This window comes from Balaenoptera ricei, chromosome 10 (genome assembly GCF_028023285.1).
Source record: "Balaenoptera ricei isolate mBalRic1 chromosome 10, mBalRic1.hap2, whole genome shotgun sequence".
Taxonomy (NCBI): domain Eukaryota; kingdom Metazoa; phylum Chordata; class Mammalia; order Artiodactyla; family Balaenopteridae; genus Balaenoptera; species Balaenoptera ricei.
In genome coordinates this window covers 69383397-69407859 of record NC_082648.1, presented here as the reverse complement: position 1 = coordinate 69407859, position 24463 = coordinate 69383397, and the positions used below count along the sequence as shown (strand labels likewise).

The 24463-nt window shown below is 35.1% G+C and overlaps 1 long non-coding RNA gene across 1 annotated transcript in view; it reads right to left on the bottom strand.

The window, feature by feature from the left end:
- Positions 1-17683: 17683 nt before the first annotated feature.
- The window catches only part of LOC132373439 (uncharacterized), a 357254-nt gene continuing 350474 nt past the window's right edge, over positions 17684-24463 (bottom strand). Inside the window, exon 4 of the long non-coding RNA XR_009505421.1 lies at positions 17684-17766. This is a non-coding gene — a long non-coding RNA (uncharacterized LOC132373439). The remainder of the gene's footprint in view (positions 17767-24463) is intronic.

Here is a 24463-nt window from a genome sequence, read left to right as displayed (position 1 = left end):
AGGTGCGTATAAAAATATAGTTGTCACCGTTAATTCACTGGCAGTCTCTTAGCTTCTTTGCTTTTTATTCACAGTAAGCCTCTCATAGTTTTCCTAGAGTAGACACCTGAATCATGGCCTAGCTGAATTTTACAGATTAACATCTGGAAGCCATTTTACAGTTCTCTCTATAGGTCTTTCTTGTGTGTTTTCTTTGAGTTGCTGAGGGGGCCATGCCACAGGAATTACTTCCTTTGTTCCTTAAAACAGTGTCCTGTATTTAAGTGCTGAGAGAGAAAGAGAGATCTTCCCCTGCTTTACAATTATTTACCATTATTTACCATCTAGTTATAAAAAACTTTACTATACCTAGACCTGGCATGTAGTTGATCTCCCATAGATGTTACTTCTTCAAATGCAAAAATGTTACTGCATTACTGTGGCATGCACCAATAATAGACACGATTGCATTTCACTTTCTCTGCATAATCTTTAACTCACTGAGTATATGTATGGCTATAGGCCAGTCACATGCTATTTCTCTTATTTTTAATTTTTTGAGGAGTCATTAAATTTGTGCCATGTGTACCTCTGCCTCTGTGCTTTGAATTGGCACATAAGTACCTACATGCTTTGAATTAGTATTTGTCTAAGGCCCAAAGGATGTATACTCAAAAATTATACAAAGTCAAATATCTACCCCATATGGAAAATTAAAATGTCCAAAAGAGACCCTAGTTCTCCATATTTAACTGAACTGAAAGAAAAATACCTCTTCCATTCTTTTAGTACTGAAACCACTTTCCACCATCATAGTCTAATTTCCTGACATACTTTGCCATTATCTCCCAAAAAAGGGATCCCAAAAGAAGGGAGTATGACTTCTCAAGTTGCCTGGCTTTGGCTCTCCTGCTTGTTCTTAAATGTGTAACAATCCAACAAGGGCCTTCATAAAAGTTGCAAGTTTTTCCTTCTGTGGTCTTGACTGTGTAGGCATTTTGAAGACCAGGGAGAGGAACATGTGAAGACTCTGGTCTTTACCATATTTCTTTTGGGGGGCACTCATTTTTTCATTCCAGACTGAGCTCTCCCCCAGGCTTCCTTTAGCATTATCTAAGGTTTTCTTGTTTCAGTACTTTTCATTGGTGTGTAGTTTCCTATTGGTGCTACAACAAATTACCACAAATTTAGTGGCTTAAACAACACAGATTTAATGTCTTATAGTTCTGCAGGACAGAAGTTCAATACTGATCTCACTGGGTGAAAACCAAGGTGTTTGCAGAGCTGTGTTCCTTTCCAGAGGCTCTAGGGGAATATCTGTTTCCTGGTCCTTTCCAGCTTCTAAAGGCCACCCAAATTTTTTGAATTGAGGCTTTCTTCTCCATCTTTGAATCTCTCCCTATCTTTCTTCTGTAGTCACTCCTTATGATTGGCTCTCTTTTTTGCCTTCCTCTCCCACTTTCAAGGGTCCTTGTGATTACATTGGACCCATCTGGGTAATTCAGGATAATCTCCCTACTTTAAGGTCAGTTTATTAATTAGCAATCTTAATTCATTTGCAACCTTAATTCCTCTTTGCTATGTGACAATATATTCACAGGTTCTGGGATTAGGACATGGATGGCTTTGGGGAGCCATTACTCTGTTGTCACAATTGGGTATTATAATCATATATTTACTTGTCTGTATGTTTTATGAGAACATGAAGTCTTTGGAAGTGTGGTGTGGGTTCTACTCATCTTCTCTTCTCAGTCCCAAGCAAAATACCTGGCCATAGTATTTGTCAATAAGTTGTTGTTGAGTAACCATTTGAAGTGTTACCTTGTAAAGAAAAACAAAAGATGTAAAATAAGTAAATGGCACTGTAAGACTTGCCAACGGAGGTGTTAGATATATGTAGTCTTGTAACAAGTGTGACTTTATTCTAGTTTCATTTCAAATGTCGTTTTAAAAAGTTTTTTTTAAGTTTAGATTTATAGAATAGATGAGTGGAAATTAAATGTTACAAACTCTGGGAAGCATTCCATAATATATCGTTTTAGAAAGAAAATCAATATATGCTTAGGATATTATAACTACTAAATAGGTAATCCAACAAAAGCAATTTCCTAACCTTTAAAGAGGGGGAAAAATGACTAAGGAAATAGATTTTATATTTAAAAGTTACTTGTTGTGGTCTTTAAGGATCTTTTCCTCTGTCACTCTGCCAGGTTCAACACACTTACCCCTGTAGATCTTAGGGAAAGGGAAAAGATTTCTTTGTGTTTATTCGGGGATCTCAAAATGTATGCGCTGAAGGAAATTACAGTGGTGACTTTAGCGCTCAGATTAATTAAATCTTGAGTTTTTCAAATGTGTGCCTATACTTTGGAAGATTCAAAGAGGAAAGATGAAAAAGAAGCAAACTCTAGGAATACCTAAACAATGTAAACCTGACAAAGCTCAAAATTATTTACAAGAAAAAGGAGGGATTCAAATGTCAATGTTTGCTTCTTCCTCAATAAAAGTTTCATAGAATCCATAATTTCAACATTTTTCCCATTATAAATGAAGGAGTCAGCCATATTAGGGTATCAAATATGAGTTTCACCAATTACTAATCTCTGGGTTAGACCTCATTTGCTCAGGCAGAGGGGTTGAAAATGTGGTTCTGGAAAGAGACTGCCTGTCATCTACTTTTAATTATGCCATTTCTTCTTTGTGTGACTTTGGGAAAACCTATTTTTATTTATTTGTCTCAATTTTCTTATCTATAAAATTAGGACACTAGCAACTTCCTGATAGGTTATTTGGAGGATTAAATGTGCTAATACATATAAAGTATAGAATAGTGTCTCTTCAAGATATGCTATCTGTTACTACCTGAAAGACTAGCTACAGAGTCAAGGGAGAGGTATGAATGTGTCAGCTCTGTACCCTGCATGCAGACAAAATATTACAATACCTCAATGCTATAGTTTAGGCTGCTGACTAACAGTCCATAATGTAATAATATAGCATAGTAGGATCACTCAATAACTTACCTTCACCATGTAAAGGGGTTTTACAGCACAGTCTTTTATTTGCCCTAAAATATTCATTTTTACGATACAATAGATTGGCACCAAGTAATTCTGTGCATACACAGACTAAACTCACCAACGTCAAATATGAACCTCAATTAAAATTTAATATGTTTGCCTTATTTGAAAATTTTCCTTAGGTTTAAAACAGATGAAAAAGACTTGCTAGTTATATGACATTTGAAATGGCATCTGGCTAGAAGCCCCCAGTGCAACTTCTCCCCACCTCTCTATAAAAACTTATAAAGACAGGAATGAAAAATTAAAATTTGCAATAATACTGAAAACAAAAACCATAGCCAAATGACAATCCCTAGATATTCTGAGGTAGATGACGTAAGTTTAGCAAAAACTATTAGTTTCACTTCTTGGCACACCTGGAAAAATGGGAAAAAAGGGTAACATGTACAAGTATTTCGTGTACATATTCACTTGTAAAATGTATAAATATACACATATGATAACAGATGCATACAACAGGTGGTTTTTAAAGAGCATTTTGGAAAGCCAGAACAATTTGTTTTGCTCAATCCCAAATAACATTTGAAAAATTCAGTAGTGCATTTGCCATTCATAGTTTTGCATCTGAGAATGTTTAGTTGCAATTTCTAAATAGTTGCTTCCAATTATTCAGTGAGGGTGTTTAAATGTTTAACAACTAGCTCTCTAATTAACCAATCAAGCAATCCACTTGTGACCCTATAGCTTAGCATAGAGCTTGCCACAGTGTAGGTATTTAATTAATGTTTCTTAATATCATTGCAAAGAAAAAGTTTTCTCAATTTAATAAAAAAAGGTAAATATAAGGAGTTTTATAATCTTATTCAATAATTCCATGATAATTGAACTTTAAAATATAGAAAAATAAATAAATACATATAGAAAAATATTTCAGAACCAACTTTCTTAATCATTATATCATTACTGTGAATTACCAGTCATATTGTTAGATTTGTGAAAACCACACTTTAACTTTTTGAAATGATATCAAAACCAGACAATTTATACAAATTTAGTAAAATTTCTAAAAAATATCTAATGTAGAATTTAGGTTTTGGGCTTCCCTGGTGGCGCAGTGGTGGAGAATCTGCCTGCCAATGCAGGGGACACGGGTTCGAGCCCTGGTCTGGGAAGATCCCACATGCCGCGGAGCAACTAGGCCCGTGAGCCACAACTACTGAGCCTGCGTGTCTGGAGCCTGTGCTCCACAACAAGAGTGGCCGCCATAGTGAGAGGCCCGCGCACCGCGATGAAGAGTGGCCCCCGCTTGCCACAACTAGAGAAAGCCCTCACACAGAAACAAAGACCCAACATAGCCAAAAATAAATAAATAAACAAATTAATTAATTAAAAAAAAAAGTAACAAATGTTCAAGTACAACTGGTGTCTTTAAAAAAAAATTAGGTTTTAATTAGTCCTATAATTTAGGACTAATTCAAGAACGCACAATTGCCATGACCAACTAATTTGAACTCTGACAATCTTGGGCTCCTCCCTTGGCTCCTCCTTCTTTCCTGCTCTGTGTTTAGTTAATCCGTTATGTCTTATTCATCTTTTTGTTGTTTCCTGCCTTAATTCCACCACTCCAATCCAGGCTCCTCAAACCTGAATTATAATATCATTTGATCAACACTTCAAGATCACAATATTCCATTTCTTCCTATTTATAGCTGACAAATTAATCCTTGTTATTCTGTTTCTTCATTTTATTCTTATATTTGAAAATCTTCCAGGGTTTCCTTTGTTTACAGGATAAATAAAGTCCAAAGTCCTTGGTCACCTTTAAGACCCACGTGATTTGGAACCAATGGATCTTTAAAACTAACTCTCACCAATCCTCCAGTCCATTAGGTTTGGTTTTTTCTTTGGTTTCCCAAATATGCCTCGCTTGTTCTGTCTCTTGCTTTCCTCTTCTTTTGTCGATTTGAATTCTATTCATTTTTCAGCTGCATTGGGTTAAATAGCTAATTTATACTGTTACTTTTAACTCCTCTATTTTGTTAACATTTTTAGTACACACTGTTGGTACCCCACTCATGTCTCCTTTGCACTGATTATTTCAATGCATCCTAGTGCAAGAACCATTGGTTCTCTCTCTCTCAGTTCACACAGGGCAGAAATCACATCCTGGAGGAGGTGGTGGTTAATATTCCCAGCACCCACCCTTAGCTAAGGTTAGATGGCAGTTGGAGGATAAACACTCCATTTTTCTCCCCTGTCAGGAGAAATAATTCTGAGTTATAGTCTAGCGTCTCTTAGAGTTCCCCAGTTGATCACAGTGGGAACTGGCCATGGGAACCCACTAGATAACGTACCCCTTCTTGGCTTCCCTCTCTTCCCCATCTCATGTTTCTGCCTCCTTACCAGTGCTTCTTATGATTACCTCCCCAACGCACTATTTACTCTCAAATCCTTGTCTATGTGGGGGGGATTCTAACCTAAGACGACACTCCAGGATAGTAGAATCCTCTTTTCTTCCAGACTGCTGCATTGTTTATACTTTGTATCAATCATTTAGCATGTAATTCTTTTCATCAACAGCATTTATCAACTATGTGTCTTTCACTGTTCTAAGCATTAGGGATACTATGCTGAGAAACACTGGGGAAAGTTCTTCCCTCCTTATCTAGTGGGGGGGAAACAGAGATGCAAGCTAATAAATGACAATAAAATGTCATCATATACTGTCATACATAGGCATATTGCATTATATGCTGCCTTGTATTGAGCTGATTTGTTATAACTCTGATCAAAGCACTGTGTGGTAGAATAAACACTAGTCCATCTGGATTCTCCCTCATTGAGAGTCAATGACTCATATCATGCTTTCCTCAGTTTGAGAGGCCACTTGCCAATCAATTTGGTTTGTTTATTCTGCTAGGGTCTTTCTTTTTAAACTAATATCTTATTTTCTTTCAGACAAGCTTTTAATTCAAGCTGGGTTAATAAGGCTAGTACTCTAGGTCTAACGGGCTCTATCATTAGGACAACTCTAAAATATACTGAAAAGATAAAGCCACAAGCCAGTAAAGGTGTAATTTGTTGATTGGAGGATAAATTCCAGTGGCAGGTATACATCTCACTGGGGACTAGGAAATAATGACCCCATATAGATCTGATTGAATTACTGAGCTCATTTCCTGGAACATGTTGGACTTTTGACTGATAGTTATATGCCTTTGGTATTACTTAAATTTTAGATTGCCATCTCTCTGACTAGATTTTTAGTTTAAAGGATTGAATAGTACCTTTATAATTTTCCCACCACAGTATTTGGCACAATCTTCTTTAAATAGGCCTGTTGTAGGTACTCATTATTTTTGAAAGAATGGATTGATGAATAATATTAATATAAAGATATGAGATGTATAACTGAATTACATCAGGAAAATTTTAACTGATAGGTCACATTCCATCTGTATTTTTTGTTAACAGAAGACATAATGGCTAATACAGCTCTTTAAAATGTATATTATTTGCTTTCTTATCTGAACCTCACCTCCCTTCAAATGATTTAGACATGAAATATACAGTTTTAAATTATGTCAAATTCAATAACAGAATAAAAAAAGAAGAGAGACAAGCTTAGAGAAGCATAAGGAGTTTATGTCACCAGATTTCTCAGATGACCTCATTACTACTGCTGGGCACAAAATTTGGCTTAGTTTCCTGGCAGCTAAGGCAAAAAAGGAAACATACTGGGCTAAGTAATATTCATGTCTGATATCAAAGGCATAAAAATTCCTCTGCAGGGGCAAATTATTTCTTGGAAATAAATTTAGTGAGACATATATCATGGAGATTTATGCATAATGGGCAGCCTGTAGATTTGATAATATCTTCGTTTTTGTTCATATCAAAGGAATAAAAACACTGTCAGATAAAGAGTTTTTGTTTGACCTCTTATAAAGGTTTAGAGCAGAGCATTAAATCAGAGGAAGGAATAGCAAATAACTCAGTCAAGGCATTTCTATGGGACACTAAGCTATTATGGTTCAGGTACTTCATGTGACCCATGTCTAATTTATTACAGAGACAGAATTGACCAAATCCAGCTGAACGGTGACTTACCATCTCATGAAACTGTCATTCTCGTATATCTATATTTTAAGATAGTCTTTAACAAGTGCTCTTGACAACTTTAACCATCAGATGTGAAGGGGTAAAGCTGTCATTCTTCTATGATTCTAAAACCTGAATTAATATTCTTACCTGAACAAAGGGCTAACTTACTTTGTTATGGATGTGGGTAGGAGGCACGTCTACAGAGGCCTATTTTCCTCTGCAAAAGAACTGCATATTCTCATTAACTCTCAAGAGCTCCTAATCTTATAACATGGAAGAAAATTTGGATGGGAAATGTTGAGGGAGTGTATATTGACCGACTTCATAGTTCCAAGAATTTAAGGGTGGCCTCTTTAGAACAATATGATTTCAAAAGATTTGCCTCTTGACTCAAATCTGCTAACTTTCTAGCTGGCATAATCTACCGTTGGGTTATTGAATGAATTTTTACCTTTACTTATTTAATTCTGTACTCCTATGTTCCATTTCATTTTTTTGTATAGAGATATCTTACCAATAAAATAAGTTCAATTTATTGTCAATTCAAACATTCATTCATCAAACATTTACTGAGCATCCAGTGTTGAGGACATATCAGTCAACTAGACAGTCCCAGCTGCTATATTCACAGAGATACAATCAAACGGAAAATACATACTGAACAGTAACTATACTTTCATTTCCAGTAACATAATACATCAGAAGCCTAGAGATATCCTTTTCATATGCAACCTAAAATTTATAAATAAAATATTTAAAAAATATAAGCCACAGGGAGATTTACTATGAAGTTTATTGAAGCTTAAGTTTCAGGGCCCCTTCTAAGGTCCTAGCAAATTTGTATTTATTCTTCGGTATCCTTTTTCTTAACAAGTCTCCTTTTTCTTAACAAGTCTCCTCCAAATTATACAATGGTCAGGTCCTACCAAAGTGATCCTTCCCTGTATCTATTCATAGATAAGTGAATGAGAACATAAGAAAAAAATCTCAGAGGTAACATACATGGAAAAGCTGTGAATCCAGAAAGGTGAATATCACTAAAACAGAACTCATCCTGGAAACATCTATGCAACCTCTGTGGCCCTGGTAGGGAGAGACAGCACACTTTGGACGGAAGTTAGATAGGAAAATCCCTTCACAAAATCAGGATCCCTAAAGGTGATATCTTAATTGGGTAAACCTAAAACAAACAAACAAACATACAAACAAATAAAACCCCCCAAACCAAAAACACACTACAAAAAGGTACACTGATGATAGTTGTCTGTTTGGGATTTGTTCTGGTGGAGTGCAAAAAAGTACTTCTTAAGAATTCCTAACCTCAAGCCTGACCTCAGGAGGATTTGGGGCCAGAATTAAATGCATTCGTTTAACCCCATGCTTAAAATTTAGTTAAAATGTCACACCAAATTCTGTTCACACACTAAGCAGTTATTTCTTGGGGCTCTTCTTCTCTTCCTTTATCATATGTTGCTAAAAGAAGCTAATGGACAATTCCAACATTCAGCTTGGAAATTGGTCAGCCTAAATCCTCAAGTTCACTAGGAATATTTTATATATTAAAGTTACTGTGGATAACAAATTTACCAATTGTTTTGCTACTACAAAAGTACAGCTCACCATGCTTTCAGTCTCTAGCATTGGATTCCTTGTGACTCATTCAACTATACCATTTCTTTGCTGCCTTTGCAGCCTCTGCCCACTGCCCAGTCTCAAAAGTAATGTCACATGTTCCAAGTTTTGTTCCCCAATTCTAGTACCAAATTCTGTATCAGTAATGTATTGCTGCAAACAAATAACTCCATAACTTAGTGACTTAATATAGTAATTTAACCATTCTTCATGATTCTGTGGTTTGGGTGGGTTGTTCTTCTGCTGGTTTCTTGTGGTTCACTCATGTAGATGTACTCACCTCAAGGACTGACTGGAGGCTGGTCTCTGTCTCACATGGTAGAGGTAGCATTCCAAGAGGGGAAGCTCCGTGCATAAGTACTTAAGCCTGTCACATTTGCTGATATCAATTGGCCAAAGCAAGTCCGATGGCTAAACCCATAGTCAATGTGGGGACCACACAAGATTATGAATATTGGAAAGTGTGACACACTGGGAGTGGTTAGTGTTAACAATCTACCACAGTGAGATAGAAGTTGAGCTGCTGCTTTTATATAACTACATAGCCAACTAGTTTCAATTTCTTAAAATTATTCCTAGTTGGAGGATATAAGGTTAATCAAAATAAGAGAGCTGGTGAATAGTTGGATCCATCATATCTGATAAATTGTAAACATTTTAGTAGCAATGAATCTTCTTTGGAGAATTTTATCAATACTAAGTGACTCTGGTAAAATATTCTACAGTGGCTGATTCCCAAAACACAAACTCTTGAATTTAAGAAACATTATTTTATAGTGGAAGGAGCAGATTTTTGAGTCACTTATTTGAGTTTCGTTCCACTTAATATATTGTAAAATGAGAATGCAAAGCTTCTGTTATTATCTCCTCTGCAGTGGCCATGCTGAGAAAGTGTGTTCTGCAAATGGAGTTCATTTTCCCAACAACAGATCCACAATATCTCATAATATATTCTGACACTAGTGAGTCATTGGCATCCTTAACTGGTTTTCCTCATTTCTTTCTTTCCTTCTTCGTTTTTCTTCATTTTCTTTTCTTTTTCTTTACACAGTAGCACAGATATACGTATGGGAACAAAATTATTTATAATAGCAATAATTATCAGATTGGCTAATTTTCCTGTTTCCCAGGCAAAAAAAAAGTTGCTAGTGATTTCAAATTTTCTACTGTTAATATGTACATAAAGAAAAACAGTTCAAAAATAAGCTATGAAAAAAGTGATCTCAAATTGCCTTGGCATTTTTAACTCTTTTCCCAGAAATTTCACCACTACTCAATTATATTTGTGATGGCAATTAGAATGAATAATGCTGATAATTAAAATAAGATAAAGGCCAAAATGCTTAATTTCAGCATGGTTAAATATATTAATTTCCAAGATGAATAATCATAAAAGACAACATTTGAGAGCTTACCATGTGCCAGATACTATGTTTAGTTCTTTATATACATTATTTTATTTGATTCTTAAAAACAGGCCTATGAGTTATCATTTACAGTTTTTATTGTTTGTTTGTCTTACTTTAAAAAAATTGAATATAGTGATTTACAACGTCATTAGTTTCAGGTGTACAACATAGTGATTTGATGTTTTTATAGATTATACTCCATTTAAAGTTATTATAAATAATTGGTTATATTCCCTGTGCTGTACATTACATTCTTGTATCTTATTTATTTTATACCTAGTAGTTTGTGCCTCTTAATCTTTCTCCTATCTTGCTCCTCCCCCGACTCCTCTCCCCACTGGTAACCATTAGTTTGTTCTCTGTATCTAGGAGTCTGTTTCTGTTTTGTTATATTCATTCATTTTATTTTTTAGATTCCACATATAAATAAAAATATATGGTATTTGTCTCTCTCTGTCTGACTTACTTCACTAAGCATAATAGCCTCCAGGTTCATTCATGTTGTTGCAAATGGCAAAATCTCATTCTTTGTTATGGCTGAGTAATATCCTTGCTGAATTCACTTATTAGCTCTAATAGTTTTTTTAGTAGAAACTTTAGGGTTTTCTATATATAGTATCATGCCATCTGCAAACAGGGACAGTCTTACCTTTTCCTTTCCAATTTTAATGCCATTTATTTATTACTATTATTTTTTCTGATTGCTATCGCTAGGACTATGGCCAATACTATGTCAAATAGAAATGGCGAGAGGGGGCGTCCTTGTCATTTTCCTGATTTTAGAGGAAAAGCTTTCAGTTTTTCACCATTGAGTATAATGTTAGCTATGAGTTTGTCATAAATGACCTTTATTATGTTGAGATGTGTTCCTTCTACACCAGCTTTGTCAAGAGTTTTTATCATGAACTGGTGTTGAATTTTGTCAAATGCTTTTTCTGCATCTATTAAGATGATCATGTGATATTTATCCTATAGGTCTTTTTTAAAGACTATTCAGACTCAGGCTTAGATAGCTTAAATAAAATACTGAAGGTCACAGATTTCTTTGTACGCAAACAAAAGATGATTCCTATGAACAAACATTTCCTGAGTAATCTGTGCCACTATCTCTAACCCCGTTTCCACACCTTTTCCTTCTTAGAGCAAAGGTGCTAGAAAATTAGTGAAAAAAACAATTATAGTCCCTACCCTCATGGAGCTTACAGTCCAGTGGGGATACAAGCAATATGTAAGCAAAAACTAATACATGTACAGTCATAAAAATATAGTACATGCTCTGAAGCCAACACTCTGACCTGGAAATGTTCTTATCAATCTAGGTGATTCTGATTCAGGTGGTCTGGGGACTTCACAGGGAAGATCCTGGGAGGCCTAAACAACGGGTTACCAGACATGACTATTTAGCAAGGTCAACTGGCCAGCTTCCAGAGAAGGAATATATTAGGGTTCCATCCCAATCAGCTAAAGCAGTGTGCTCCCAGAATCTGTATTTGTATTTATAGCAAGAATTGTTGAAAGAGCAAGGTTTAGGAAATGCTAGCATAAACAATCTCCTATGAACTACCTGTATAGCTAGTTCCTGTTTAGTATGAAGGTTTTAAGTAAGTACAATAAAGAAAACATACAAGAGTACACTGAGTATTCACTGAAGGCTAAATGTTACTCCAAATAAAGATTGAAAGGAGATATAAAGTTGTTAAGGTATTTACCTGGAGATTTTAAAGGCTAGAGCTAGATTTCTAGGAGATACTGGAAAACAAAAAATTTGAGGAAGTAAGAATGCTTGAGGTCCTGAGCTCTGACAGAGATAAGGGAACAGGAAAAACATGCCCAGCTTCTAGTAAGAAAAACTACTAATCTGTACCAGGGCCCAATAATAGTTGTTCTTTCTAATAATAACCCTTAAAGTACCAGTGAATTAGCTATTGTTTGTTACAGTTCTGTACAACGTTAAGCATTTTGAAGGCACTGACTTTTTGACCTGTAAAGTTTTTTGAAGCAGTTTACTCTTATTATCCTCATTTTTTTAAGATGAACAAACTGAGGCTTGGAGAGATCAAATAACTTTCCAGAGGTCATACAACTTATATGTGGCAGAGCCACGATTTCAATTTGTCCAATTTACTACAAGGACAGGTTCGAAGGCTTGAAGGAATTGTATTCTTTCGCTGATTTTAAGTTGCACATTGTTTCCATATTTTAATACCTACAAAAATTAGACGATGTTTTTATAATTACAGTCGATAGCATTTTTTTCTTTCTTAGTGGAACATAAAATTGATAGTGCTGTTGCAATCACTGGCATTTTCAATTCAATAAATTGAGGTAGCAGGTCACCTTATGCAAATATTACCACACTAATAGTGAATAATCTGCCTCTCTCCATGCCTAGCTTGCTATTCTTTATTTTCTAATCACAATCTATTTTATTCAGAATTTTACTTACTTTCACATTATTTTCATAAACATTTTGATACAAGCTTAATGTATCTAGTTGCAGACCTCAGCTGCAACTGTGAGGGATTGTTGATTACCATCAATCTACAGATAGTATTTAAACTGATTCCATTATATAAGGAGCTCAGTTTTTTTATAGGCCTACTACCCACCTACTCACTTTCCAGATAAAGAAACTGAAAATCAGAGAAAGTAAATTATATGCCCAAAGTCAGGTAGCTAATAAGTGACAAAACTAGATCTTAATCTTTAGTTGACTAGCTCTTTGTTAAAGTGCTTTCTAATGTACAACACTACTTTCTACATCAAGATGTTGAAACTCATGTATATTATACTCCCTCTTCATTCTTTAAGGAAAAGTCTTAAAAAATGTCACTATTTGTAGATAAAGACAAGCTTATTTTAAAATTTTATGGAGTTCAAAGGAATTAAAATAGCTGGAACCATTTTGAAAAACAAGAATAAAGTTGGAGGAATCCTATTACTCAATTTTAAGACTTTCCATGTAGCTACAGTAATTAAGACAGTGTAGTATTAGTGGAGGAATAAACTCATGTACTAATAGAATAGAATAGAAAACGTAAATATACCCACAAAAACATGACCAATTTCTCTCTGACAAAGGAGCAAAAGTATTCAAGAAAGAATAACCTTTTCAACAAATGCCACTGGAACAATTGGACACTGATTGGCAGAAAAATTAACCTTGACCTAGACCTTACACTGTACAAAAATTAACTCAAAACAAATCATAAATCTAAATGTAAAACTGTAAAACCTGTAGAAGAGAACACATCTAAGAAGTCATCATATACTTTTCCATTAAATAGATAACTTTTAGTGTTCTATTTTACTTCCCTTGTTTCTGTTACTATATATTTTTTAAGTTATTTTCTTAGTAGTTGCCCTGGGGATTATAATTAGCATCTTAATCTGCTTCACATTAATAACAACTTAATTTTAATACTATACTAAAACTTTGCTCCTAAATAGTGCCTTTCCCAACCTTACTTCTTTGTGCTATTCTTGTCATGCAAAATACTTCTTATATATTATAAGCCTATTAACAAAATTTTATAATTATGGCTTTATGTTATCTTTTAAATCAGATAGCAGGAGTAAAGAGTGCAAACAAAAATACATATATACTGTATTTTATATTACCTATGTAGTTACCTTTAGTGGTGTTCTTTATTTCTTCACGTGGATTTGAATTACTATCTATTGTCATTTGATTGTTTTTTAACAAACTCCCTGAGGATAGGGCTCTTTCCACTGAGCAAGCTTAGGTAAAATACAGATGAGTCCTGTGAATGGGGCTTTTCCAGAGAGATGACAGACATGTCAAATAGTGACAATTCTCTGGGAATTAGACTTTTGAGGAAGCTTCAAAACAATTCTTTCCCCTTCAGTGTCTGCTAGGCTTTTGGCTTGCATACCTACCATGGTGTGAGTCTGCTAGTTTCAAGGCTATGGTGGAACTAAAAAGAGGGTCATGGGAATAAAGCAAGTTAAGAGGCCATGAAACTCACTGTTCTCACTGAGATTCAGCCCTTTTTCTTGAATACATGCTCCTTGGATGATTACAAGCCTTCTGTTTAATTTCAGGAGTTCTGAAATTTAGATTCTGACAATTTCTGATAGTGTTCTCATTGCCTTTATGGAGTAATGAATTTTGAAAGGTTTTCTTCTCTGACATTCTGAAAGAGCTTCTCCTGTGCTCATTTTTTAAATTCAACAATTAGAAACTAATATATTTCCCCAAAAGCAATTAGTAGCTTTTGAGAACATGGAATGGAAGAATGGATGCTGGGAAGTCAGTTGGCAAATATTCACTACAGCAGGTGGTTCCTGAGGGTTTTGGAACCTCTCTATTAAAACTTTCATTTTATTGGATCTTGTTCCATCCCTATAGGGTGAGAACAAAGAATCTAACTAATATGCTTTTTGTCATGATATTTGTTTAGTACAATGATTTATAAATTAGAATCAGACAGAACTAGGTAGCAATCACAATAACTTTACTTATTAAGTATGTGTTCTTGGGCAAGTTATTTAACCTTTATTAATTTTAGTTCCTTCATCTGAAAATTGGAGATTATCTGAGAAAATCATGATATATGATAGACAGACACTGTAAAAATGTTGGCAATTTTAAGCAATCATTCAAGTTAAGAACATCTTTTTTTCACAGGTAATGTTAGCAAATGTTTTGATGTCTTTTTATAGAACTTGGCAAGTATATTAAAATAATTTCAGGTAATAATTTTTTCTGATTCAAAATAGGGATCATGACTTGATAAAAGATGTGTTTTTTCTAAATGGTGAATTTATTTATAAAAATATTTTTAAAGTATCAAAACATTTGGTAGTTAAATATCCTTTGTTTGAAAGAAACATAATTTAATGGAGGATTAAATTGGATTGTTTTGGACACCCTAGGACATAAAATATTTATTCCCAAATATAGGTGGTGGTTTAGTGTCAAAAACTGATTAAAGAATCATACTAGCTAGCACGTTATTACTAACTTCTGGTCAATTTACTTATTCAAAATTGAACTTCCAAAAAGACCCTCTTTTTGAATTCCAAAAAATACCCCAAAACTTTAACTTGACATTTCATATTATGCTTCTTCTTTTAAAAACAAAGAACTCAATAATTACTATCTATCTATTTTTTAAATATATAAACATAAAGGATGAAAAACAGCACACACACACACTTTTTTTTCCTTTCTGATACAAAAATAAGATTATGTCATGGACATTTTTCTGCATTTTTTCTCGTGTTACAGTAGTTCTGTGCTGTGATATTCCATCTGAGCCAGCTAAATATTATCAGGCAAGCTAGTGCATTCTTTTTGGGATTAGCTAACATCCTATGACATGGATTTATCACAGTGACGCACATTTGGCAATGATTAAAGATATTTTCAACTGTTATGACTTACAGGAAGTGTGAGAAGTGCTATGGGCATCTGGTGGGTAGAGGCCAGTGATGCTGCTCAAAATCTTATGCTGGACAAGATAGGCTCCTGTATGAGGACGTATCCAGCCCACAGTGTCAGTAGTGTTAATTCTGAGAAACTCTTGCTTAATTGTATACTTTCTCACCTCTTTCCTTTTTGATTTTTTAATACCAAGTTGCAAAAAGTCCATTTCCTGTCTTGGTTATAAAAGTCTTTTCAGACACTAGGTTTCAAATACAGTTTCTTAAGTTTTCTTCTAATATTTTTATTTTTACGTTTAAGTCTTTAATAAATTTGTTTTTTGTTTGTTTTATGCTGTGATTTGGAGTTTGCCAGCACCACAGATTCAGTAAACTATCTTCTTTCTCACTGAATTAAGATACTATTGTTGGGTGTTGGGGGATCTCTATTTTGTTTCTCTGATTTATTTGCATATTCTTATACCAACAGCTCATGGTTTTGATTATATTAGTTTTAACATCTAGTAAGGCAGTATAATCACTTAAATAATTGGTCAGGCTAATCTCCCCTTAACTTTTACTATTTCATAATTTTTTGCCTCTTTTTAACATTTATTATTTCATATGGTCTTTAAGATGATTTTGTCCAATGTTGAAAAAATCTTTGACATGTATATAATTATAATATTGTAAACATAATATTTTATAATAATAGTCAATATTTTATACATTATATAATAGGCTTATGTAATTAGATAATATTTTAATTACATAAAATAATATATCAAATCTATTGTTTTTAACTTCTTTTAGAGTTTTGTTAATACATTTCTCTATTAGTTTATTTTTATTGCTCTCTAGTTTTCCATTGGATAAATTTACTAAAATTTATTTATCTAATCTGCTGTTGATGGATATTTGACTCGTTTCCAGTTTCTGGCTCTCACAAATAATGCTGTTATAAATGTACTTACATATGTCTCTAGATGTACGTATATGTGAATTTCTTCTGGGTATATATGTAGTAGTGTGATAGCATTGTCATAGGGCGTGTTCATGTGCAGCTTTAGTCCATACCACTGAACAATTTTCCAATGTGGTGTGCCAATTTATCTTCCTACCAGTAGAGTGTGAAAGCTCCTATTGCTTTTTAACCTTGCCAATATTTGATATTGTCAATCTTTTCATTTTATCCATACTGCATTTGTGCAGTTGTATTTCATTTAGGTTTTAATTTCCCTGATGTCTAATCCTCTCCAGAGTGGTACATTTTTTACAATTGATGAATCTATATTGACACATCATTACTCTTGGTGCTTTATATTCTATGGATGTATTTGATTTTTGATGCTGATCTAAGTGGTACCATTTAAATATTTTATTTTGTAATGTCAGATGATGGCACATAGAAACATAATACTTATAAAAAATGATCTTCTATGGCAATCTTGCTAAATTTACTTACAGCTTAAATTTTTTTTCTGTAGATTTTACAGAATTTATAAAATACTATCATATTATCTACAAATAATGTTATATTCCTTTTCTGATTTTTCAGGTTTCTTCTTTCAATTTTTCTATTTTTTATACCTTGCATTTACTTTTCTTGCCTTAGTGTTCTATGTCTGCTAGTACAATGTTGAACAGAAATTGTGATATGCTTTATTTTTCCAAACTTGTTTGTGAGCTGAACTTGAATTTCCTGAATCTTTTGGGGGGAGGTGAGGATAGAGGGTATTAAGATACTGCATTCATACTTCAGCAGTCTAAATTATTTAAGGATAAGTTTGTTTTGTCTCTCTTTTGGATACAGGATCACTTTCCAGTCTCTGGGTCTTTTGTCTGGTGTCCAGAGTGCCTTAACATCACTGATAGTTACAGTGCGAGGCACAGTGGTTGCTATTTTCATGGGCTAGTGGTTCACTTGCAAGCAGTTTGTTCACTGTGTTCCCTTTTCTCCTCAAAAGCTGGTACTCTTTCAGTGACAATAACAAAGAGAACTCAACTTGTCCATCTGGCTTCTCTGTTCTTTGGGGGAAATTAGCTTATTTTCCAAGGAACAAACAGTACCATGACTAGGTGTAAGCCAGGCTCTCTTTGCAATCAAGAGTTGGCTTTAATTCTCAGTTCAATTCTCTGCTGCTCTTACCTTGACTCCCGTCTATACATCTCTGTCCTTCAGGATTCCACTGGCGCCCACAGCCTTGTTCTCCTCCTCCAGGCACTGGAACCTATTGGTTTGAGAGGGATAGAGTAGAGGGATTATGTTGGGCCTTGTCCAAGGCCTGAAACAGCCATCTTCCTTATCTCTCATTTAGAAAGAACAGTAACTGTTTTCAGCTTTTTTTGTGTGTAAATGGGTAGTGAATATTCTCTATTAAGGTGTCTACCAGTTTTATCCTATTTTTAGATATTCTGAAAGGAAGAAAATTTTACACATTTTAATAGGGGAGTACCCCCCCGCCAATTTCATGCAGTGTCCTTTTCAGTAAGTTAAGTGCTGCAATTCTTTGAAAGAAAATATTACAAACAACTCATTTGAATGCTGAATTGTGGGCATTAATGGTATTTATAGTGAAGGCCATGTCTAGTAAATTCCTTGAATTCTTTTGGAAGCAATGTTTGTAGAATTCTTATTAGGAATATGCTTTCTATGAGATTTTAATAGTAGTTCTATTTTTATCTGGAAAGAAATGAAGCTTACGATACTAATTTTCTCATTTAATGGATTTTCTTCCCTTAAATAGGCCCAGTTCTCTAATATGGGGTGTGAGGCAGTTTGCTTTAGCCTGTGCAGAAAAGTGCACTTACATTATGTATGGGAAGAAAAATTCAAGTAAAATATGATTTTAACCTCTCTTTGGGAACTGAAGAGGTCTATTCCTAAATTTTTTTCATATCTCAATTTGGAGGCAGTTTTGCAAAATTAAGGCTTTCAAATTACACATGAACTATTTTCTACGATGTGTCAATTAGTAGGAAAGAACATATTTTTTTTAAAAAAATGCATCAGAAAACACAAAGGATATGTTTTTATTGATTTAATAAGTATTTCGTTGTGTGCCTACTCTGTGTTAGGAACTGCTCTAATCACTGGAAAAACTGGTGAGCAAGACAAATGAAATGCCAGCCCTCAGGCAAGTTAAATTTGTGTTTGTGGGAAGATAATAAATAGAAAAACAAATACATATATCACATAATATCTGGCAATGACAAGTATAATGAAGGAAAATAAAGCAGGGAAAAGGCATAGAGTTGAGTGCATTTTAGACAGGACACTGTCATCTTGAGTAGCAGCTTGCGAATATATACAAACGTATGTGCAGCTTTTTACAAGAAAACAATCATTTGAATTTGAAATTTGTTGCCATATATTTATATGTAGTATTTACTCATAATTTTATCTCTCTATCTGTGACTGTATGTTTCCTTTCTTTTCTCCATACTTATTTTTTCTTTCTGATTTTTTAAACACTTGATTGGTATAGCATTTTATTGGTCTTCCCAAAAACAAAAACAAGAAACCCTTCATTTTAATTTATCTTTTCTACATTTTTTGTTTTTTATTTCCTAAATTTCAGCCTCTATCCTTATTATCTATATATTTTCTTTTAAATACCTTCTAATTTTTCAAAATGATATTGAGTTTTCTCTATTCTAGGCTTTCTTCTTAGTAATTATTTCATTGAAATCTACACATTTTCCTTTAAATAACACACTGAACATACTCTCCTAAGCACATTTCAGAGGTAGCCATGAAAGATAATAAACCAGGAAGAATCTTCTAAATGCAAAGCCAGGGGCCATGGAGGACAGTGATAAGGAAATTTCTCTCAGAGAGTAGAACCAGGAGGTGCCAAATGAGCTATCCAAGGAATTACTCCATAGTAATGGAGTAATGGAAATAACGTGTCCAACCATTGTGTCATGTGGTAAAATGCAAGTGTGTACCTTCCCTGTGTTCTTCTTCCCTTTCTGCTGGTGGAAGCAGATATGATGCTGTGAACTGTCACTTCAGACAGGTGGATGGAAACTATATAAGGATGGCAGGGTGATATGGGTCCCTGTTAATTGCAGAGTTGTATACTTACCTTGAACTCTCGATATGGACATTTACATGAGATATAATTTAAATACCCATTTTGCTTAAGACATTGTTTATTGTGGGTCTTCATTACAGCTGTTGAAACTGTATCCTAAGTAGTACCAATAAGGAGGAACATTTCTGGAGGAAGAAACAGAAGAACTGTGGCCCTGGGGCAGAACTATGCTCACTGCTTTAAGGCTGAGCTGTGATTCCTGCTTGGCTGGAGCTCACTGTGCAAGAGGTTGAGACGGAGGAAGTGAGGTCAGAGAGGCGTCAGGAACTGGATGTGTGAAACCTTCTACATCATAGATTTTATTGGATTTTCTCCTAAGGGTCCTGAGAAGCCACTGGAATTTTGAGAGCAAAGGAGTGACATGAGTTGATTTATGCTTTAGAAAATACATGAGGTGTGAAGTCCTATTCTACAGATGTAAGAATATCAAAATTTCTAACTCAAAACAAACAAACAAACAAAAAAACCAAGCATGTCTTTTAGTCTCATAGTAATTTAAGGAAAAAAACAAGAAAAAACAACTGAAGCCTTTCCCCTCACTAGATATTATCTCATCATTGCTGAGGACATCTTTTAATATCACAAATCTGATCCATTATTTCTCTGTTTAAAAACCTTTGATACTTCCCCAGGGATAAAGACTTTTTGATGTTTTTACAATATACCTAACTGGCCTGGTTTTCTGACATTTCCTCATACTATAACATGGGTACATGGAAGCACTCAGACAATAAGTAACAGTAATTATTGTGTGCCATCTGCCATCTACCGGCATAAATTATGTTCCAAAATAATACCTGTGAACAAGAAAGACAGTATCTGCCCTCGTGGAGCTTAGGGTTTTAAAAGGAAGAGAATTAAAAAGGGGATCATATGGGGAAGGTTTTATTTTCTAAGCCTGGGGGTGGAGGCTATCACTTCTGCTCATGTTCCATTCATTTAGGCATAACGCAAAGGAGTCTGGGAGATGTGACATAGCTATCTATACAGGAGGAGGAGGAGGAAATGGGTGAGCATGTAGCAATTTTTGTCACAATTTCTAATAAATTTTGTGTATAAATGAATGAATAGTGCTTTTAAATTTCATAGGAAAAGGAGGACACATCTAAGAACATAATCTCTTCCTTCTTGTGAAGGTGAGTATTTTCTTGGTGTTTTGTTTGATGGAGTTTTGGGTGTTTGGTTAGTTGAGATATTTAAGTTAGGTAAAGAACGAAGAATGTTCAAGGGCAATTACTTACTGATGGAGACACAAGTAATGTAGACACTTTTATTTTGCTTCCTTTTTCCTGCCTATAATGTAGTCAATGCAAAATTTAAGTGTTAGGGTGGTTTTTCTTCCTTATATACAAATTTGGACTTGGGTTCAATTAGTTATTGTACAGAATTCCTTGTAACCAGAATAAAAAGCTGAATTACAGTCATAAACTGAATGAGTAATGTGGCATATGACAATCTATGTGAATATAATCATCATTTAAATGCTCACAAATCATTAAAGTTAATCTTCCATTACAGCATTACATGATTTCCTTATTCATTCTCTGAATATAATACTAGAATACCTTAATCTTTTTATTTTTAAAAGTTCACTGTAAATTGATCTTTGTTACATCAAAGAAATTATATGTTAAAATCTATTTTCTTTTATACATCTCTAACAAATGTCATTTCCCACATCATAATCACATTTTAAGCTGTTTGAAAACAGGAAGTTTCTACCTGAAATAACCAAATAACCAGGAAAACATCTGTTGGCTTTTTTTTTTCCTGGAAGTAGTATGTGTGCCTCTCTTTCATGATACTGTAACATTTTAGAAAATAAAATCACCTTTGTGACTTTCTGATGTATGCAAGTGCCATTCTGTCCCTGAGTTGTAAAATAAGTAGGATTATAAATAAGTTTGTTAGTGGTTACTCATACTTGGTTGATTTTCTACTGTTACAGTGAGAAGTTTCAAGGGTCCAAATATATAATTTGATAAAAATAAAAACATCTGAGAACTAGAAGATATATAAAAGTCATCCAGTCAAACATCCTTATTTTATAGATTAGGCAACTTAAGTCTAGAAGACAAAGTAACTGGACTGAGGTCCTAGAACTTCCTAGCAACAAAGTGGAGATTGGCCATACCCACCCATGCTCACAGTCCAAAGATTTCCATTCTCATCAAATTTAAACTTAATACATGTAAAATCCCCCTATCAAATATATATTAACAGTTTCTTTCTCAAGTACATACACATTTGTGTTTGTAGTGAATATATAAAATGGATAAAATCAATATTGATAGGTAATTATATAAATATTCCAATGAGTATTATTTTTTATTCTTTTACTATTAAGATCTCTTAGTGAAATATGTGTGTGTTCTATGGTGGGAGAGGCTTGTGTCTTTGGATGTAGTAAGGGTTAAGCAGGAGCTATTCAGAAAATGAATGTCCCCAGAGAAAATTGTTGCAGTATTACAATTCAGTCACACACATACATGCACCACACACACACACACAAACACGTTTTGAACCAATTGTTGTCTTTTTGGTCAGTGATGTTTATCAGTTACAATTATCACTATGGGTACTTAAGTATCCATCATTCAGTCATTCATATATTCACTCATTTAACAAAAATATATTGAGTGTATACTGTGTGTCAGGCACTAGAGGTGCTTAGTGCAGCTTTTAACAGCCATACAGAGATATGAAGAAAGATATTAGTGTTCTGAACCTACCTACACATTAGAACTTCTAAGGGCTGCACTATAGATGTAAGGATAAAGTTGAAGCAAAGAGGTCCTTGCTGGGAATTGCAGTTTAGCTTGAATGATGCTAATCTCTGAAATTCGGCTAAGGTGATCTCAGTGTGCCTATGCCCTTAGGAGACTAGAAACAGTATACCTTAATCCTCTCTAGAAGAAGGTAACATAATTTTAGTATCCAAATTGTTTCTACCAACAATTTCTCAAATACAATGCCTGACATTAAAAGCCTAAACAAGAGGAACCAATGTGGAAAAAATAAAACAGTAAAAACACTTGTAACAGTCAGGCCCTATGATGTTAAGGAAATTGTGTTGGGAAAAGATGTTCTGTTAAGTCTGTGGGAAGCCCCAGTTGGGGAATCACACACAAAAAAACATTCTTGGAGCTCTGAAATAAGGTCATGCCATATACAGTGGATAATTATATTCCTTTTGAAAGGTAGTTTCTGAAATGCATTTGATCCCTGATAGAGTCTCTGACCATAAGACATCAAGTGACCATTCATCCAGAACTGTCCATTGTGAGACATATGAGATCTATCGAGTCATCAGATCAGGCAAGACCAGTACTAACCTTAGAAGAAGGAAGTGCTAAATCCAGATTGAACCTGAGCAGAACCCCATAGCACAAGCAATCTGCATGAGCAGGCAGCACAGACCCCCACATCATCTCCCACTCTTGTCCCACTCCCTTCCTCAGCTGATCCCTACAGCCATTAAGCGGATCCCTTATAAGCAGCTGATAGAGAAGAAAAATTCCTGAGCTGTGTTGGCTTTGTATCTGGGGGCAAGTAAAAAATGGAGAGCAGCACAATAGTCTCATTTAGGGGTGGTCTTGAAAGGCATGGTAGGGGAAAATCTTCCCAATAGGTGAACCTTTGCACAGTGCATGTGTGTGGCTCAAGATAAGAGTACATATAGACTCCTGGGCAGTGACAAATGGCCTGGCCTTTTGGTCAAGGGCCTGTAGAAGACGAGAAGCTCAGGAACAAAAAAGGACTGCGGTAGAGGCATATTCATAGATACATGGGAGTGGGAAAAAAGTGTGAAGATTTTTATATCGTGTATTATTCCTGCAAGAGAGCATCTACCATGGATGAGGCACTAAACAAGTAGACCAAGTAGACGAAATAACTCAGCCAGTTGGTATGAGCCAGCTCCTGATACTGGTTAACTTCAGTGCTATACCATGGGTGCATGAATAAAAAAAGTCACTTTGGCAATACTGTAGGCTATTTTTGAGCCCAACAACATGAGGTCTGATTTAGCTAATGAATGTCCAAATTTACAGCAGCAGGACCATTCTTGAGCCTCTAATATGACACCATTCTACATGAGGCTTCCTCTAGGAAAGGCCAGCAATTTGATCTGGCAGGAAAAATACCTTTTCTGAGTATGATTTGCCTTTCTTACCTGCAGAGCCTCAACAAATATCACTATCTGAGAGTTTATGGAGTATTTAATTTCTGGCCTAGGATCTCACATAACATTGCGTCAAACCAGGGGACCCACTTTATTGCAAATGAGGACTATGATCATGGGATCCACTGGTTGTATCACATACTGCACCGTGCAGCCCCTTTCTGAGAACTGGAATGTCCTGCTGGAGGCATAACCGAGGCACCAGCTGGGAGTTGATATCTTACAATGACGGGACACCATACTCCATGGCACAGTGCATGTCATGAATCAAAGACCTTTATATGGCACCAGCCATGCTTACTCTAACTCCCAATGGCCCGCTTGGGGAATGTGTGCTGCCTGTACCAACAACTATGAGCTCTGCATGTTAGGGGACACTTTCACCAGGGGACACATGAGAGAAGCATTGAACTCTAAGCTATGACTGCCACGGCACTTCAGGATGTTTGTGTCCAGGGACCAGTAGGCAAGAAGAGGAGTTACCATCTTGCAGGGGTTATATGCCCCAATTATCAGGAAGAGTTAGGGCTGCTGTTACTCAGTGGAAGTGGGGAGAACATTTGGCACCCAGGCAATCTGCTTAGGTGCCTCTTTTGACTCTCCTGTCTGTTGTGAGGGTAAATAGCTAAGTTCAGCATCCCCAAC